Consider the following 19442-nt stretch of genomic DNA (forward strand, 5'->3'; position numbering starts at 1 on the left):
AAAAAAAAAAGAAAGAAAGAAAGAAATAACAGCAGTGTGAAAAAAAAAAGAAAGAAAGAATAGCAGTGTGGCAGATTCAAAAGATGCTCTCCTCGATCGCTCCTGGTTGCCACTAGGAGTGATTTCTAAATATGACTGAAAATATCTAGATAGGGACTTGACCAGCCAAGTGACTCCTATGAAAAGTGTCTGGGCAATCATTGTAATTAACCTTCAGACATTTAAATTATTACTTTATTTATTTTTCTGGGAAACCACCAAGTTAAGTTTAAAAGCAAAAAATAGAAAACAAAATAATAAAAAAAGTGAGATATGAAAAAAAAAAGGCAGCCGAAGGTTGGCCTGCCTGGCAACCTGGCACCTCTCCAGTGAACCATCACCCAAGGCTGACAAGGGCAACCCTGGAGCAGAGTTGGTTTAATCAGGTGCCCCTCCTGGGCCATTGTTATGGAGAACAGGCTCTGTGCTATATTGAGCAGACAGAGCCGCTTCCTCACACTCTAATGGCACAATATTCACCTGGGAGGTGTTAAATCTTCAGTCTGCTCCTGGAGGGACTTCATGTTCCCCATAATTAATTCCTCCACTGGATGTCTATATAATTCCATAGTCTAGTGGTCATTATGAACTGGCGTGACGGCTCCCGGAGACAGCTCCGGGGCTTCCAGCTTGGTGTTTTGGGAGGCCCGCGGAGACCAGCTCGCTGCAGCCTTAAGCAGAATGCGACACCAGTTCCATGGGCCTGCACGCGCAGGGGACTCACCCAGGAGAACTGCTGAGATGGCTTTTATTTGGGCATAGGAAATGCTTGTCAGACACGTCAGCTGATAGCATCCGCGGAGCTGGAAGAAGGAGAATGAACTGCATTACAACGAACTCGGATTTCACAAAGCCGCACACTGACATTTATATTAACTTCGTTTGACATGTCCTGACGGTTCGGATTGGGTGAAGAGGAACTCTGTCCCACACTCACCCACCCCATCCCATAAAGTGTGCCCTTCATTCCAGGTCTGGAGAGGTAATAGATCATGCAAAATGTTGTAATTTCCGGCCAGCTGTTCTTTCAGAGTGAACAAACCCCTGGATAGTCAAAAGTGTCATGCTATCTACAGAATTCCCAAATCTGGGAGGAAAATGTCCAGGCAGCACAGGCATGGACAAGCATCTAACAAAGCAGTGGGCCTGGAATTTCACTAAGCCAGAGCAGCAGGTGGGATGCTGGTTTAAACTGAAGATTCCTGAGATTACATCCCACTTCAGTGAAATCACTAGGCTCCAACTAGGGCCTGGAAATCTGCCTTTTTAAATTGTTTCAGGTTAATTGAGAGTACAAACAATTAGGTTACAATGTTTGCATTTGTTAGCTGAATTGTGTCCGACCCCCAGAGGTGTGCCATACACCCTAACATTATACCCATTAAGTGGGAGCACACCCATCCCTCTCCTCCTCCCCTCTCCCTGCTCTCACCTTTCCCCACACCTTGAATTGACTTGAGTTTTTCTTTTATGTGGGTGTGTATTAGATCATCCATCTTCGTATTAGAATTGAGTTCATTGGATTCTTGCTTCTCTATTCTTGAGGTACTTTCCTAACAAGAATGTGTTCTGCCTCCATCCAGGTTAATACAAAAGATATGAAGTCTCCATCTTTCTTAATGGCTGAATAGTACTCCATAGTACCACAGCTGGTTAATCCATTCCTGGGTTGGTGAGCATTTAGGTTGTTTCCACATCTTTGGCGATTGTAAATTGAGCTCCAATAAACAGTCTAGTGCAAGTGTCCTTATGATAAAATGAGGAAATCTGCATATTTGACAGATTCTCACTACATTATAGTTATGGTTATAGGTATTAATAGGATCTTACAGGTACTAATAGGAAACAATATCTATTATTTAGAATAATTATTTTAATATTATTGGGTTAGCAATACCATGTATATGTATACATACAGTGGAACCTGTGTAAGTTGACCACCCAAGGGACAATAACACACTGCTGAACATATGGAAAGGTCAACACAAGGAACTTTCATTGAGTACATGTGGTGCATGTCTGGTCTATGAAAATGAGGTCAACTCAAGGAGGTGGTCAGTGTAGGGAGGTGGTCAACTAAGGAGGCTCTACTGTACATGCACATTTTTTTCACCATTCAATATTATTACTATGGAGAGAACTTAGGCGGTGGTCAGGCTACGATGTGTTCCAGCCAGGCAGAAACCACCACCTGGTAAAACAGGGCAGACTGAGTTCAGCATGTTTCAAACCACGTTGCAATTAATTCCCAGACTTGAGAATTTTCACCAGTAAGTTGAACAATCCCATGTTGCAGAGAAGACTCAGGCAAGTGAATTTATAAAGCCAGTTTGGGGGAAAGCTGCAATTACTATGAAACTAATTTATAGCTTTCCTATGAAAATTAGGGGGAAGCCCAAGAATAGGGGGAAATATAGCCCAAGAATAGGGGGAAAGGGGAGAGGGAGGGGAGGGGAGGGGGGAGGATGGGTGAAGGGAGGGTGATTGGTGGGATCACGCCTATGGTGCATCTTACAAGGGTACATATGAATCTTTCTAAATGTAGAATGTAGAATATAAATGTCTTAACACAATAACTAAGAAAATGACATGAAGGCTATGTTAACCAGTTTAATGAAAATATTTCAAATTGTATATAAAACCAGCACACTGTACCCCATGACAGTATTGATGTACACAGCTATGATTTAATAAAAAAAAAAAAAAAAAAACCTTTCATCTCCTAACTCTCATAAAATAATCACTCTACTCATGATAATCACAGGCCTTTGGCAGGGAAAATCTAACAGATTCTTCATATTCAGCCTATGACACAAGTCATGTATTTTTAAAAAATCGTTTAGCCCAGCTGGGCACAGTGGGTCATGCCTATAATCCTAGCACTCTGGGAGGCTGAGGCAGGAGGATCCCTTGAGCTCAGGACTTCCAGGCCAGCCTGTGCAAGAGAGAGACACTATCTCAACTAAAAATTAAAAAATTAGTAGGGCATTGTGGCAGATACCTGAAGACCTAGCCCAGCTACTTGGGAGGCTGAGGTAGGAGAATCATTTGAACCCAGGAGTTTGAGGGTGATGTGAGCTAGGCTGACACCAAATCACTCTACCCTGGGGAAAGAATAGGACTGTCTCAAAAGAGGCAACCACTCATGGCTCTTGTATCATGACAATGCACCAGTGTGCAGGACACTGTCTGTGAACAGCAAACTAATAACTGTATTGGAACATCCTCCCCACTCACCTTATCTGACCCCCAGTGACATTTTTCTTTACCTGAAGATAAAGGAAATATGAAAAGAAAGACATATTGATGACATTCAGGACATCCAGGGTAATACAATGATAGCTCTGATGTCCATGCCAGACAGAGTTCCAAAATTGCTTCAAGGGTGACCTAGTCTCTGGCATTGGTGCACAGCTTCCCAAGAGGAATATTCTGAAGGCTGATATTTAGCAATGAGGTATGTAGCACTTTTTCTAGGATGAATTCTAAACTTAGACCTCATACTGCAGAAGGGTGGAATAAGTTTGAATATCCAAACTCTCACCCTGCATGCCTTGTCATCAATGTCCCTCTTCACACCTTAGGGCAGCCTGTCACGAATAAAGAGATTGATAAGCAATTATTGGAATAGGATAAGCGGATTGGGTTAGTTCATCACATGTACCATTGAATTAAACGTAGAGCTTTTCAGATCTGTACTCTGTACCAACGGAGTAAAGCAAAAGATAGGCTAAATGCAAATTCCAGCTCCATCCACCACTTGCCCACTGTGTGACCTTTGGCAACTTTCTTAACGTCTCTGAACTTATTGCATTCACAGCATAGAGGAAAATAGTTCTTTTACTTAATGAGGAGACTACCAAATGAGATTATGAATTTACAGTACAGCAATAGACATACAATGGTTGTTCAATTTTCCTGCTATACCCATGAAAAACATGTTTTTTTAATTACTTCCTTTTTGTATACCTTATACTTTGCAAAGTTAGCATGTAGATTTTTCTGAGCCCCTTTGATTTTTTGGATTATAATTTATCAAAATTCATGATAAAATCATAAACCCTTGTCCTTGAGCTCTAGCTTGGACTGAGACGGCAACTTGCAATATCATCTTGGAAATGTCATTCCTTCTGCTTCAGTTTCCTCACCTGTACCATAGCGACAATCATAACTGCATCATTAATCCCGTGGAGTTGTAAACCCTGAGCATGTGTGAAAAGGTGTATTTATACATACCTATTTAAAGTCAAAGAACATTTAATAAATAAGCCAAAATAACTGATTTACATTGCATAAAATGTTAATCCCTACTAATGGGGCATTTTGCAGGGAAGGTCAAGCTACACACACACCCTCAGCCCCATCTCTGCAATAATTCCTTTGCAGTAAGCAGGCTGCACTTGTAAAGTCTCCATTATACACTGATGTAAGATTATATTTTAATGGGTAACTGGCAAGTAGTTGTATGAGGGAGAATGTCTTGCAGAGGTCTAAAGAGGTCATGATTAGATCTGGAGTTAAAAAGGAGCCTTCAAAAAGAAAGGAAAAAGAAGAAGATCATAGTTATTCTGTTGGATTTATGGCCCAGAGATTCCCAAAGAGCCCCAGTGATGGGGAATCTGGGACCTTTGTGCTGCGAGGTGGTCAGGCTAGTTCAGGGGAAATTTGAACAAGGATGACCTTGGTCTAGCTGGGCAGCAAGGGCCCACATCCTTGACAGTTATGCAGAAGGCACCAAAGGCAAGAATGTAATTGGTCTCAGGTGACTGACCAGAACCTTATGAAACTCTGTTAAGAAAATCCTGTTACACTTGATTTCTTAGCTGATCCAACTGGGTTCTGGTGTTAGCCTATAAGATATTATTTTTCAACTTAAAACAGTTAATTATGAGCTAAATCCCATGTATAGTTACTCTTCACTAAAAAAAAAAAAAAAACAATATGAAGTCATTATTTTCTTGTTGTATTTTGATACTAAGATTTTAGACACTGACAGATACTAATACTTTCACTAGAATTGCCTGCGTCTCTTTAGGATAATCCTAATTTTAAATATGGTATTATTCTGGCCCTACGAAACATCAAGAAAACTTAGGTATCTATTTACTCAAAAGGCCTCCCCCACTTGCATTTGAGTTTCAAATGCTGGTGGGTATATCCATGTCCTGTGATACTATTTGCCTTACCATAGAATTATCTGGACAAACCAGCCACTATAGAATCTCCCACGACTGGGGCTACAAAGCTAAGCTGGTCGAGTACAATGTAGGGAGAAAGTGAAGTTTTTCCAGTTGCTTCTTCAAACACGGTTATTGTGCCTGTCAATCAAAACATTTAAAGTGTTACAGTCCATTTAAGTATTATGTTTTATTTTAGCGTCAAAATGAGTACAGAGGGGTAGGGAAGGAAGTACATCTTAAACAGGAATACTCTTCAGGAAAATTAGACATTAGGAAAAAAATACTCATGTCTCTACATTTTGGATCAGAAAACATTACAGACATTAGCCTGGATGAGAGTGCCCCAGGTTCATAAGCCGTGGCAGCGGCCAGAGCAGCAGGCTGAGAATGTCAGCAGGCCTTGGAAGGACTGCGGACTTGGGATAAGCAGCAGGCTTTTGTGGATGACAGCTCAATGTGAAACGAGAAACCGGCCTCCATCCTGCTTGCCCTGCATGAGTGTCAACATCAGAAAATGCTCCATCACACAGCTCATGGAAGCACAGCCTGATGGACACGGAGCCCGACCCTGCTTCCCCAGGAGACAGTCCCTCCAGGTTATGGGTGAGGGAGACTGGCAAGGGTCAGTGAGGGGAGCGTGCAAGTACAGCTGCTGGCTCAAAATCCATCCCCTAATCAACAGGACTCAGCCTCAAGGGGTTGTCATGCCAGCCCTTTCGCCAGCACTCACTGAACAGGCAGAAAAGTGAAGCCCAGAAAACACTCTCGTTCTTAAAGATCCAAAGCTGTTTGGAAAGGAAAGTGGAAAGAAAAGAATTAAAGCAAGGGTCCAACGTGGATGGGTGGGCCCACCTAGGCAGCCGTGATGGGCCACACCTGAGCCTTTAGTAATGAGCCCAAAAAGACCTCTGCTTCATAGTGGTGCCCAAAAGAGGGAAGATAGGAGATAGATGGACGGATGGATGGATAGATGAGCAGACAAGACGGACGGATAGATAGATAGATAGATAGGATATCTAGTTCTGTAGCAACACCCTTATGTCTATAGTTTCGGCTATTGCTAAGCTTCCTCTGACACACATAGCCTTGCTTGAGGCTCACCAGCTCAGGCAGTAGACAGTAAGCATACAGACCTCACCCCCCACCCAGACAGAAACCCTCCCCCACCCTGCTACATGATCAGAGATGTTTAACATTCTCGGTTGGTTGCTTCAGAATGAAATCTTGCCTTCTGACCCCTGTGATATGCAGAATCGTGTGGGGCCCTGGAGACACATATTGGACCCTCGAGTTTATTGGGAGCTGGAGGCTGCTTGGATTCAGGGCAAGTGGAATGACACGTGCTGCCTCTGGAAGAGGAGCCGTCAGCTGCACTGTGCCCTGCGCCTTTAGCAGGTGCTTCAGTGTCAAAGGTATTAAGGCTCATTATTCTCTTTGCCTCCCTCAGTCTGTCTCTTCCTTCTCCCTGTGCACGCTGGCCCCTTCCTCCACACTCCACCTTTCCATCTCAGTAGATTTATAGTCAGTGACTACTAGCAGGCCCAGACGTGGAGATGTCAAGCTGAGCCCGGCACGCTAGCATTTCATAAGCCCTTCCAGCTGGAGAGAAAAGGGACTTACTTGGTGGTGGTCCTTCCATGTGGAAAAAAGAGATATGTTTCTCCTACATTTGTCCAAACCTATCATGCACATTTAGGTAGATTATTTCTGACACCTGCTACATTTGTCCTGATTTCTTGCCCATCATAAGAAGAGAAGGAAAAAAGAGAGAGAGAGGGGAAAAAAAGAAAAATGAGTAGGGCATAATCACATGAAATTCTACACGCTCACATTGGATCCCAAGTTAGAGGCTGCATTAATGGATTCATTTAGTGAGTCAACAGAAACTTAGGTAAGAGCAAAGCATCGTGTTATACTTGCACATTTGTGTTCTGTGTTTAAAAACAACAGGAGAAATGTTTTAATGCTCTAGGGGCTACTTCCATATTCCTACCTGTTTTCATTTCACGAACTTCTTTCTAGTAGAACAGATAGGTGGCAAACTTATCCGTAAAAATGACGACGACAATAGCTAATATTGTTGAGTGCCTAAGTGTTTCTAATTAGTATTACTAATCCATGTAATAATAATTACATGGATTATCTTTAAACCTTATGATAACCTTGAGAGTTAAGAATTATGACAACAACCTCATTTTATAAATTAGGAACCTGAGACATGGCAAGGTCAATGGCATGTTAAAGTCTCGTGAAGGCATAGTGTAGTGGACCAAGAAATCAGGCACCAGAGTCTGTTCCACTTAAACACAACGTTCTACAGAGCCCCATTATTTTTACTGATGATTGGCCTGGGTGAATCATCGATTGGAAGCCTCCATCGATTTGGCAGAATACTTAAGGGCAATTATAAATTAAAGCACACATTTCCTCATTTATTTTCATTTTTTCCACACTGTAGGCAAGGAGGCATTAGCGCCATTGTACAAAAAGTGCAGTGAGAGACCAGTGAGAGTCTAGCCCATAAGCAAGGCAGGGACATTTTGAATTAGGATCTTTGAACTTATAGTTGCAGTTTCACATAAGGGGATTAATTCCATCTTCTTGCAGTAGAACAGGAAAGAAGGAAAAAGCCAGCTCTTTGTGTTCAAAGCAGTGGTTTTGTAGGACGAGAACCAAACTGGCAGCAAAGAAAAGCCCAAACTCTACATGCTGAAATACCGGCAGATAGATGATAAGACGGTCAGCAAACCTCATTCCCCTGGGATCGGAAATTTGGGAAGAGACTTAAGACAGAATGTTACTGTGAGAACTTTAATAAGCAGAAAGCCTCTTTGATCCTATGAAATTAAGAGAATCTCTATCACATTCTTACCATTCTTGAGTCGCTGGACGAGGGCTCACTGCTCTGGGTGTTAATGTGATGACTGCAACACTCCACAGTATCTCTACGTAGATCAATATATCTGCGACGTCACTTGCTGCTTTACTTTTTCTGTCATCACTGTGAAACTGCCTGCATTTCACAATGAAACAAGGAAGCCAAGGTTAAATGATCCACAGCCTGCTGATAGTAATGGCAAAATTAGTTAAAAAGGAAAAAAGAATGAAGGACAGTGTTACTACACGTGCTGTCTGGAGACATCTAAATCAGTGTAACAGGCTACCCAGAGCAATGGATGCAAACTATTCCACGGAGCTCTACTCCAACAGATTATGCCAGGCAAACATATATTCCTGGTTAAAATGCATTTGGAAAATGCCACACACTCTTCTTGGAATCTATTGTGAACTAGTTTTCAAAATCCAAAGAATGTAGTTAATGTCTACAGTTATTACTAAACAACTATTAAAAGCCCTGATACGTCCTGCAGGAAGGAAACTTGAGGAAGTCTGTCTCTGCTCCCTCCCATCCCTTAGCTATTTTACCAGGAGAAGCCCCTCAGGCCCACAGCAGACTGCTGGTCTTTATTGAAGAACCTCCGGGGAAGTATGGTTTGTATGGCTCTCTGTATCTTTGAATCAGCCTGGGCCATGTATTCAATACACTTCTCAACCAAAATATTTGGGCCTCCTAGGGTTATTGATATAGAAAATTCTGGACCTTCTGAGTCTGATTGTTCATATATTCTCTGTCTCCCTTTCTAAATGCCTTTTCCCCGATGTCAGTTTTTTGCCTTTACCATGTATTTGCCACCCCTGCTCCAAGTTTTTCCTTGAACTCAGGTTTTCTCTTTGTGTTTTTGACCTAGATTTCTTCCTGTACTTTCTGGCTTTTTGCTATATAATGACACTCCTACACCATTGCCTGAGAACAGCTCAGGGTCACGTTCTCAACTGCAGCATTACCTTCACAGCCCAGGGGCCCTCCTGAAGAAGAATCAGATGCCACTGTCCCTCCACCAACCATCCTCTGGAGACCTGGGCCTACCATGGTCACATGAACCCAAAGCATTTCCAAAGGCTCTGCACAGCACAGCTCCTCGGGCCTCAGTTCATTACTCTCTCAAATGGTGACATTCTTACCTATCTTTCTCAGAACACAGGGCAAAAAAAAATTTCCACATGAAAGCATTTTATTTTCTTTTTATTGTATTTTCACTATCTCTATCTTTATCTATAGCGTTGATCAAAATATTACATTTGTTGGCTCTTATTAGTTCACAAAATAGTGTCATACACATCAATTTTATTGAAATTCAGGTGTGGAGATGAGATAGGGGTCATGATGGCGAATTATCACCTGAGACAACTGACACCCAAAGAAATCCTGTGATTTACTCCAAGCGGTCCATCTGGTAAGGAAGGGGTCAGTCTGAGACCCCAAGGTCCTGACCAGCAACTGGTGTCTCCCCAAGCAGAAGGAACATGGCAGACCAGAGCTAGTGACTTGGGGATGTTCTCCTGCAAAGCAAGCCTGCTTACCAGCTTCTCATACAATATTTACACTGCCTCTAGATAAAGGAAGGATGATCGCATAGCTTAAGTCTGTTCCTTCTTATGGAACAACAACAAAGGAAAGTGAACACCTTCTCCCGACTTTTACACACAAAGCCTCCTTGTCCCTAGAGACCCATGTGTTTGAAGCGGCAGGTGAGCTAAACTGTGGTGAGTGAACGCTCTGCTTTGTGAGTTAGGGGGAAAAGACCACAATGTTTGTTCCTGTGTTCGTTTGCTGATTCATTCAATATGTACTGGGATCTGCTCTGTGTCAGATGCTCTGGCAGGCACTGGTGATGCAGAGATAATCAAAACTGAAGGATTTCCCCTTCTCCTAGGACTTTCCTTCTAGTGGAGAACCAGACCGTATATCAATAAGCATGCCAAGAAAGAAGATGCTTTTTTGATAGTAAGAAGTCTAAAAGAAAATATGAGGAAATAATGGAGAGAGTGACTTTGGAGGTAGGAGAATGTGACAAATGCCACCGATGATGACAGAGAAGTCCCCTTCTCTGGGGACTTCTGTCTGGTGGGGAGCTGAGCCTGGCACCATCAGACTAGCACAGCGTTCAAGTGTAGTAGGGAAGACTTGGACCAGAGCTGGTGTTAGCGTATGGAGCCTCAAGTTCAACAAGTTGGACTCTGGCACTCCTGGATCAGAAAGGGATTCTCCAGGCTCCTTTGGAGCAAAAAAATTTAACAAAAATCTCTTACAAATCAACACTTACAGGCATCAAGCGACTGATGAAAAAAGAGTTTGCGGGAGAGAGAAGAAAACAGAGGCTGACCTAATGTTCTTCATTTGAAAATCTTCTACTTTCACAGTGAAAAGGAAAGAGCCAAAGAAATCATAATGACCTTCCTGAGAAGGGGTCAGGATGGTCCGCTCACCAAGCAAAGCCGGGGTTGGCCCTGGCTATCTTTGGGCACCATTAACCACAGTCTTCTTTACACAGTTTGAATTCTGACTGCTGAGGAGTTTCAAGCTATTCAATGAACGTCTTCTGTCATGTTCATTTTCCAAAGGATATAATTTCCTATCCAAACTGTAACATACCAACTTTCAAAGGAAGTCGCTGTGGGTAGGTGGTGATGGCACTGTGTTTCCTAACTGGTGATTAGCAAATTTATTGCATGATAAACCATTTTCAGTGCAGTTTTGAAAAATAAAAACATGCTTCTTCCTAAGTAATTAGTTGCTCTTTACCGCCAACAAACTGTAATTTTTATTCCTTTTACACGAGCCCATTTATTAGGAGAGAGAGCTGGTGAGCATTTATGCTTTTGTGTTTAGACTGCAAAGAAGATGTGGCATGGAAAACCTGCTATAAGAGGTCTGAATGCCGTTATATTTTAAAATCCACATTAATTATAGATCCACTTATTCTTAGAAAAGACAGGAACTGCAGCAGTGTGGTGGTTGAGGGAGAGATTCATGTATAAATTGCCTCCCAAGGACCCCACTGAAATTTCCATAACATTCACCACATGACACTGATGTGTGAAAATTGACATGAAGATTTGAAAATTGGGACCGAGGGAGCCCAAGCATAAAATAACTTCAATTTTGTGCTCTCCCTGTCTCTCAGAGGAATGGCGTGCAGGACTGACCAACACAACACAAACAAGTGAAGGGGAGAAGGATAGGAGTTATTACGGAGAAAACACACTTCTCACTCACAGAGAGAAAGGATGATCAATGGATTTAGTCACAGAGAAATTCAAGCAGAAAATTGCTGCTGTTTTTTATCTGAACAGCAGAAAGTTTAACCAGTCCAGATTTTCAAGTCTGAGGAAGGCACCTACAACTACCTGTGAACAAAGAGATGGGAGATGGGTCTTTGATTCACAGGAAAATGGCCTAGTCCTCTTATTCTTTAGTTATGTTTTATATATAAAGATTTTTTTTAATAAAGGAGGCTTTGTATCTGAAATGCCCTAGGTCAGGGCTAACGTCCATTACAGCCCCAAAGAGTTTCGAAGTGTATGAAATAAATAATCTGTTCGATTTAATGCCTGCCCTTGAATGTAAATAATACCCCAAATAGGATCCAAAATTAATGTGAAAATGATACACAGTCCATGGACAGTCTCCCTTGCTAAGAGTGACAAATGTAAAATCATTGCTGACCAAATGGAATGTTCCAGCAATTCCTCACCTGGTAAAAATATTTAAAGAACAGCTCATATCCCATTATTTTGGCAAGTTCATTTTTGAAACTTGAGGGAAAAAAAGGAGAAAAACATCTTAATCTGCCCAAGACTTTGGCTGTCCTGGTTACTTTTAATGTAAGAAAATTGAGAGCTCAATGACCCAAACTGCATAGTTATGAGTGAAAAATCGCTGCCCATCATTGGAGAATGACTTTCAAAAAGGTCCTCTCCAACTTCAGGATTTTAAGATTCTTTGGAATGAACTGAGTGTTCCTTATAGATCTGTGAGTCCTCTGACATAGACAAACTGTAGCAAACTGGCTTTTCTCTAAAAATTTTTTTAAAATTTTGAATGTTATAATAGTGTAAAAGCAGACTTGGGAAAAAATTTAGTGAAAGCACTCAGCCCTTGATGGTTGTATAATTTTAGACAAGCAACTTAATATACCAAAAGCTCAAATTTTTCAACTGTAAAAATGGGAAACAAACAAGAATACATCCTTCAAAATGACTGTGAGGAACAAATTAGGGAATCTGCATAAAGTTGGCATCCTGTACTAGGTATTTTTTTGTTCTTGAGACAATCTTACTTTGTAGCCCTTGGTAGAATGCGGATCACAGCTCACAGCAACCTCAAATTCCTGGACTTAAGCAATTCTCTTGCCTCAGCCTCCCAACTAACTGGGACTACAGGTGCCCACCACAAGGCCAGCTATTTTCAGAGATGATTTCTTGCTCTGGCTCAGGCTGGTCTCGAACCTCTCAGCTCAGGCAATCCAGCTGCCTAGGCCTCCCAGAGTGCTAGGATTACAGGCATGAGCCACTGCGCCTGGCTGTGCTAAGTATTATTAAGTAAATATCAGCCAATAGTATTTTATCTCAATATAAATCTATTAACTACTCCCAACACTTTATACAACCAAGGCAATGAAAACTCTTAGGTCCATAGAGCATTTTAAAGCTTGTGCAGTGTTTCTACATCCATTTTCCCCTATTTGATCCTTGTATTAATTGGAATAATGCCAGTTGCTATAATAAACAAATCCTGGAACTTCAGTGACAACATACAAAACAAATTTAGTTTTATGCTTGTAAATATCCAACATAGGTGCTCTTGGTTAGGGTGCAGCTTTCTTCAGTGATTGAGGAAGCGGCTCTCCTCCCACCACCACCCTTTTTTTGTTTCGTCTTTCTACTCTTTTGACCCGAGGCTCCCTCTGTTGCCCTGGGTAGAGTGCATGGGCATCCTCACAGCTCACTGCAATCTCAGATAAAGCTGGATTCCTAATGGGTGACTCTGTCCTCCTCTGGGGCTTTAGAAACCTCTGTGTCCAGCCAGCATTTGGTAAAACAGTACAGAGGATCGCTCATGGGAGGTATTCTGTTTGTTTGTTTTCAGCTTTGCTTGTTTTTATAAATCAAATTTATTCTGGCTTTGAGTTTTAAATCTCCAAAAGGTGAGAAACTAGACCATTTTCACCCAGGTACCCAAGGATCCAAGGGAGTGGGGTCGGCCAAAGAATCTGTGGTTTGTAGGCCATCACTGTGACAGCCAACATTCTCATTGTTCAAACTTACACGGTCCATTTGAAAGTGAATGACTTCACTGATTTCCTGTCAAGTCTGGGTATGGTGTCTTTGGATACTGTTCCAAAGCCACCTCTTTTTAAAAGTGCAAGCTGCTTATGGGAGACATTTTTTTGAGACAGAGTCTCACTATGTCACCCTGGGTAGAGTGCAGTGGCGTCACAGCTCACAGCAACCTCAAACTCTTAGGCTTAAGAGATTTTTTTCCCTCAGCCTCCCAGGTAGCTGGGACCACAGGTGCCTGCCACAACGCCTGGCTATTTCTTGGTTGTTGCAGTTGTCATTGTTGCATTAGCTGTCCAGGGCTGGGTTGGAACCACCAGCCTTGGGGTATGTGGCTGGCACCCTACCCACGAGCTATGGGTGCAGCCCATGGGAGACTCTTATTAGTTACATTCTTCCACTTCCATTCCGTTGTCTAGAAGTCATATATTTGTTTGTCTCCATCAACCAAGGAGAAGACTGGGAAATGGTCTATCTCTCTGTGTACCCAGAAGCAGCAAAACTGTGCCCAAATCTTTCTCCTGACAAGTCCGAGTCCTGCACAGAGCAAACATTATTTTCCTATTTTTTAAGTAAGAGTGGGAGTCAGAACAGTAAGATGATTTCACCAAATTCATACACTTGAACCTGGTGTCTTAAACGATAGCTTTTTAAATGTTCCTTCTATTCTTTTCAGCTTTGCCTCCGTCAAAATGACCTGAGAGTGACAGGGTGACACGGTGAAAGTGATTAGAGGAAACCTTTGTTGTTCCAGCCCCTTCCACCCCCCATCCTTATGAGTTTTCTAGAGGCTTGGAAATCCACCAGGTAACGTTTTAAAATGTACTAGAAAATTGCAAGCTTTTGGCAAGACTGATTTTTCATGTCACTTGGCTTTAAGGGCAGAAAAAAGTGGGCAAAGAAAGCTCACAAGTTTAGGTGAGAGAGTCTCATCTTTTTCTCACCTAGAAGAGACTGAACAAATATTCAGGCGGTGTAAGACAAAAGGCAACAACAAGTTTACTAAAGAGTCCAAGTTCTTTTGCCCAAATGACAGTTATTTTCTTTCACCTCAAACAACTTTCGAATATTGGCCCGGGGCCCTGGGAGTATTTTGTTATTTTCTGTGTGAAATATTATATTCCCTGGTGGCCATGGAGAGATTGTATTACTGTCCACTGATTCCCTTAGTTGACACAGCAAACAGCGCTGGTGACCTCCACACTCCGGGTTGCATCCAAATGCAGAGCTTTCCTGCCAAAGGACTGAAAAAAAGTGCAGGGACGGGAAGAGACCCCTGGCAGTGAGACCCCCGGCAGTGAGACCCCCGAGCGCCCGAGCTCTGCCGTGCAGGGGTGTGCACGTCGCACATTCATTGCGTGAGTTCTGTTAGAGTCCTGAACGGGATAGGGAGCTGCTAAGGCCCTTATAATTCACGCCGCTTACTAATCAGAGATCTCCGGGGATTGCATCCGGTAAAATATGGCTTAGTTTCAATGAGTTCCTCACTAGCCTTCCATACAAATCTTTCCGGGGGTGAAAGTAAGCTGGCAGGAGGCTGGAGAAAGATTCCGCAATTATTCTATTATTTTTTTAACCACCCTTAGAGCTTTGATACTTTTCTGAGCCACAAACACTTCTAGAGAGGGACAGAACGCTATGAGAAGACAGTGATGGTCTCAAATTTCCCCAGGATGACTCTCCTCTGAGTTCATTTATTTTTTCACTTTGTGCTGCGTTAGGTCTGTGATTTTCCCTAAGATGATGATCTACAAGACTGGCTGTTTGCATGCTCTGGATCTCATTTATTAGGAAGTGAAGTATGTAATGGTGAGAAATAGCTCCCCGGGTTTCCTCCTCCTCTGGGTATCTCTGCTGCGGCGCATGGCTCGCTGCACACACAGTCGGCGCCGCGGAAATAAATGGAAGGGAAATGAGGGCTTGGGATGCAAAGTGCGAGGGCCTCCTCCACACCTGCCGGGAGCCTGACGCAGCCCCAGCTCCTCCTCCTCTGCGCACAGGACTCAGAAGCGCGAAGGAGCAAAGGATCTGGGGTCACCATGATGGTGTCTGCATAGACACACGTGAGACCCACACTCAGTCATTTATTTTCTTGAAGGCGTGTGTGTGTGGGGGGGGGGGGTCTTGGCTCACAGGGCTGATGGGAGCAAAGCAGACTTCTCCGCCTCCCAGTCTGCAAGATGCCTTTTTCAAATCACCTTGAGGACTCTCCAGCAGTGAGTGGAAAATCCCTGAGCACTGAGGGGGAAAAAGGATTTAAAGACTTAGTAGGAAGAGAAGACTTGGAGTTTGATCTTTTAAAAACTCTTATAAGGGCAGCACCTGTAGCTCAAAGGAGTAGGCCGCTGGCCCCATATGCCAGAGGTGGCAGGTTCAAACCCAGCCCCAGCCAAAAACTGCAAAAAAAAAAAAAAAAAAAAAAACTCTTTATAAAATGCATGAATAATGTATACTTCTGCATTCCCAGCTAGGTAAGAAACACTGATCTTTGTTGCTGTGAGTCTTCAAACTGCTTGTCACTCCTATTTTTAACCTTGATATTGTAGAATCCTGAGATAGTCCAGTGACTCCTCAAGGTAGTATAGTAGGTGCCCATCGGAACTCCTACCTGACTCTGTCTACATCCTGTTCACTGCAGGCAGAAATTTTGATCTTTCTGGCCGGATCCTGAGACTGATCACTATTGATGTACTTTTGTTGTGTGTTTAATTTTCTGCCAAGCACCAGGCCAGAAATTATTTCCAAGCAGGACGAAGTGTTACAATGTAGACAACTAGTATATTACTATGCAAACTGTAAAGGTAGAAACACATGCACTCACAGAAAATGGGAGATTTTTGAAAGCATGAGACATCCAGAGCCTGGGACACTGGTCACCCCTCTGTGGCCATTGCTGGGAAAGGCATTTATATACCTTCAGCCTCATGGTTCCTTAGAGATGTTACAGGGATGTTTTGACCCCCTCATCACTGATGAGGAAACTGAAGCTCAGGGAAATTTACTTGCTGAAAGTCCCACCGTTCATCACTGAGAGAAGCAGAATTTCCATCCAAGCTGTGGCGTCAGAATACCAGACTTACTCACAGATTTACTTAGCCAAGAGAAGAGATAGGAAGACTGACCCATGAAGAAGACAAGAGGTAAGAATTCCCCATGAACCATTACTTCATAAGGATCTCTAATGTTCAGGGTCTAGTTCTGCAAGCTGCATTCCCACACTTATCTGCTCTTAATTTTTAAAAGCCAGTGGAAACCCACAGAGTCATGTAATCTACTCATTGAATTATGGTGGAGGAAACTAGGGGTCAAAGCACATGAAATGAGCAGGGTGTAGCTGGTGAAGAAGATGAGTCTGACATCTAAGTCTTCTGCTCTTTGAGGAGGCTGAATGATGGATTCTGCCAACTCTTTAGTTGCTAGGATTCTCTCTACTTTTCTGAAAGGCAGGTGGGGTTTGGGGTGTGTTTGGCCTTCTTTCTTCACCACTCACCCAAGGCCCTCTGTGAAGGAAACAGTGGCTATAAAGAATATTCACTAGTAAGTCAAGGTCATAAGGTGTCCTGAGCTTCAGGAAGAAAGCCTTTGAAAGTTCAAGGCTTTTTATTGAGTATGTCAGGTATGTTCTTCATTTAATTCAAATGAGATTATGTTCTTAGTTAATCTCTTTGGTATTATTTTCTGGGTAGCTACTGTCAGAGAACATGGTAGCTATCAAGTAGTGACATGGGTAGGTAAATAATGGCAAAACCAGGAGGGAAAATGGTAAGGCTCTGACCTCTGTGGCATTCCTAGAAAGGGAGCACATCCACCATTTGGCTTCTGCTGTCTTTCTCCTTGCACATTGCTAGGAAAAGTTATAGAGATACACAGACTTAGCCAAGGGCAACTCTACCTCCGAACACCTTAGCTATTACATAGTACTCGTTTATTCTGCACCTTCTGAATCCTGATATCTTGCCAACTCTCCACATAGAGCGCAAGGCATTTCCTGGCTCTTTGAACTCCTAGTCCAGGAATTTTCAATCTTGTATACACATTAGAATCCCCAAGAAAGATTTGGAAACTTCCCATGTTCCCAGAGATGGGGTCATGAGTAGTAAATGCCATTGTGAAGCCAAGGCTGAGAATCATTGTTCTTATCATGTCCCATCATCATACCATGTTTCCTTGAAAATAAGACATTGTTTTATATTTATTTTTTTTTTCTCAAGAAGACACACTAGGGCTTATTTTCAGGGGATGTCTTATTTTTATTAAGTGTAATACAACAATCTACATTTATTCAAATACAGTTAAGTCATCTTCTTTTGGAACCTGACAGGGGGAGCCAATCTTGGTGGTGGGGCTGGTGCTAGTGATGCGTGAACTCCTTTCCCCTAGCCGTTCACATGTGTACAATAGGATGCCTGTGACTGTGGTTACCACACGCACCCACGCAAGTGCAAATGGCTCAGAAAAAGGAGCTGTGGCAGATAAAAGGTATTCCAGTCTTCCTTACTGCTCCATGCCAAAATACAGGGCGTGGCTATGCAGCATATCACTAGGTCTTATTCTCAGGGTAGGGCTTATATTTAACAAATGCATAGCAATCCTGCTAGGGCTTATTTTGGGGGTAGGTCTTATTTGGGGGGTAACATGGTAGATAATATCATTTGTGGAGGGAAAAAGGAGGACAAATAGGAGGGAAATAGGAGGCCAAGCATTTGGCATACATTCTCTCATTCAGAATTCAGGACAATTCTGTGACATAAGCTTTACTTAATATCATCCCTTTTTAGAATTGGTGGTTGTGGGCTTCCCACACAGTATTGCTCCATTCGCCCAACCCCAAATTTTGTTCTTCATATGTAAGTCATCCAGCGTGGTGCCTGCCACAGGGTGGCAAAAGAAAGTGCATAATTTCCTTCTCTTTATATCAATAATTTAAAAAACCTATGCATTTCCTCATAGCTATCCTAAATAATTTTGCCAGACTTACATTCTGCTAGCTAAAGTCAAACCATAATAATCTCAACAGATAAATCTTTGAAGATTTTCTATTCCCTACTGTATCAAATCTAAACGTATCTGATTTTCAAGGATGTATTTTATCTTTTTGATTCATCATAGGATTTATTCTATCCCTTCAAATTGTATCTTCCTCTACAAGTCCGTGTAATATCGCATTAAAATGCCCTAATATTCCCCCACATTTCTTCTCTACTTCTCAAGTCCTATAAATTATATAATTCAACGATCAGAAATAATTTTATAAGAAGTATCAGTGAATTAGTAAAATGCCTAGTTATCATGTGAAAAAGCAGCACCAAAACATATATACACCTTGGTGCTAATTATGTAATATAAATAAATATTATTATACAATGATCCTAATTATGTGAATAAGCATATGTCTACATATATTACATATGCCGTTATTTGTGTATGTAGGCATACATTTTAGATTGCATGAATACATGCCAAATAATAATAGTAATTACATCTAGGTTGTAAATAAATTTATATTTGCTCTTTCTTTGTTTATTTTTCAAAGTTTCTTACAAGGTTTTTACCAAATAACTTATATCTTAAATCAAGTCTACCTTCCAGATACAAATATGACCTCTCTGTAAGCTTTTTTTGGACCACATCAAGCCTAATTGGTCTCTTATTCTTTGAAGGCTTATAGCACTCAATATATACATGGCATATGCTTATACTATGTTTTATATTTTTCATCTGGTATCTACTCCCCTTCCTGTAGCACCTCTACTCTGATTTTTCTGGAATACTTTCATCCTCATCTTTACTTGCTCTGGAGGAGCTGATGCCACCCTCTGGTTCCAGAATTGAAGCAGGTGACATGAGCTAAGCCAATTATATCATTTTATCCATAGAGCCACAGTGATGGGTCCATGACCAAATTTAGGCCAACAAATCTCAGTCCGAGTCTTTTGTTTGTGTTATCAGAAAGGTAGATTCTTTCTACATCATTGATTTTGAAGCTGAACCAGGGATTGGGCATACTGTGGAAGGCAGAGTATAGGGCAAAAGGAACTGAGT

Source organism: Otolemur garnettii, unplaced genomic scaffold, assembly GCF_000181295.1.
Source record: "Otolemur garnettii isolate 467f Iridium unplaced genomic scaffold, OtoGar3 scaffold00029, whole genome shotgun sequence".
Taxonomy (NCBI): domain Eukaryota; kingdom Metazoa; phylum Chordata; class Mammalia; order Primates; family Galagidae; genus Otolemur; species Otolemur garnettii.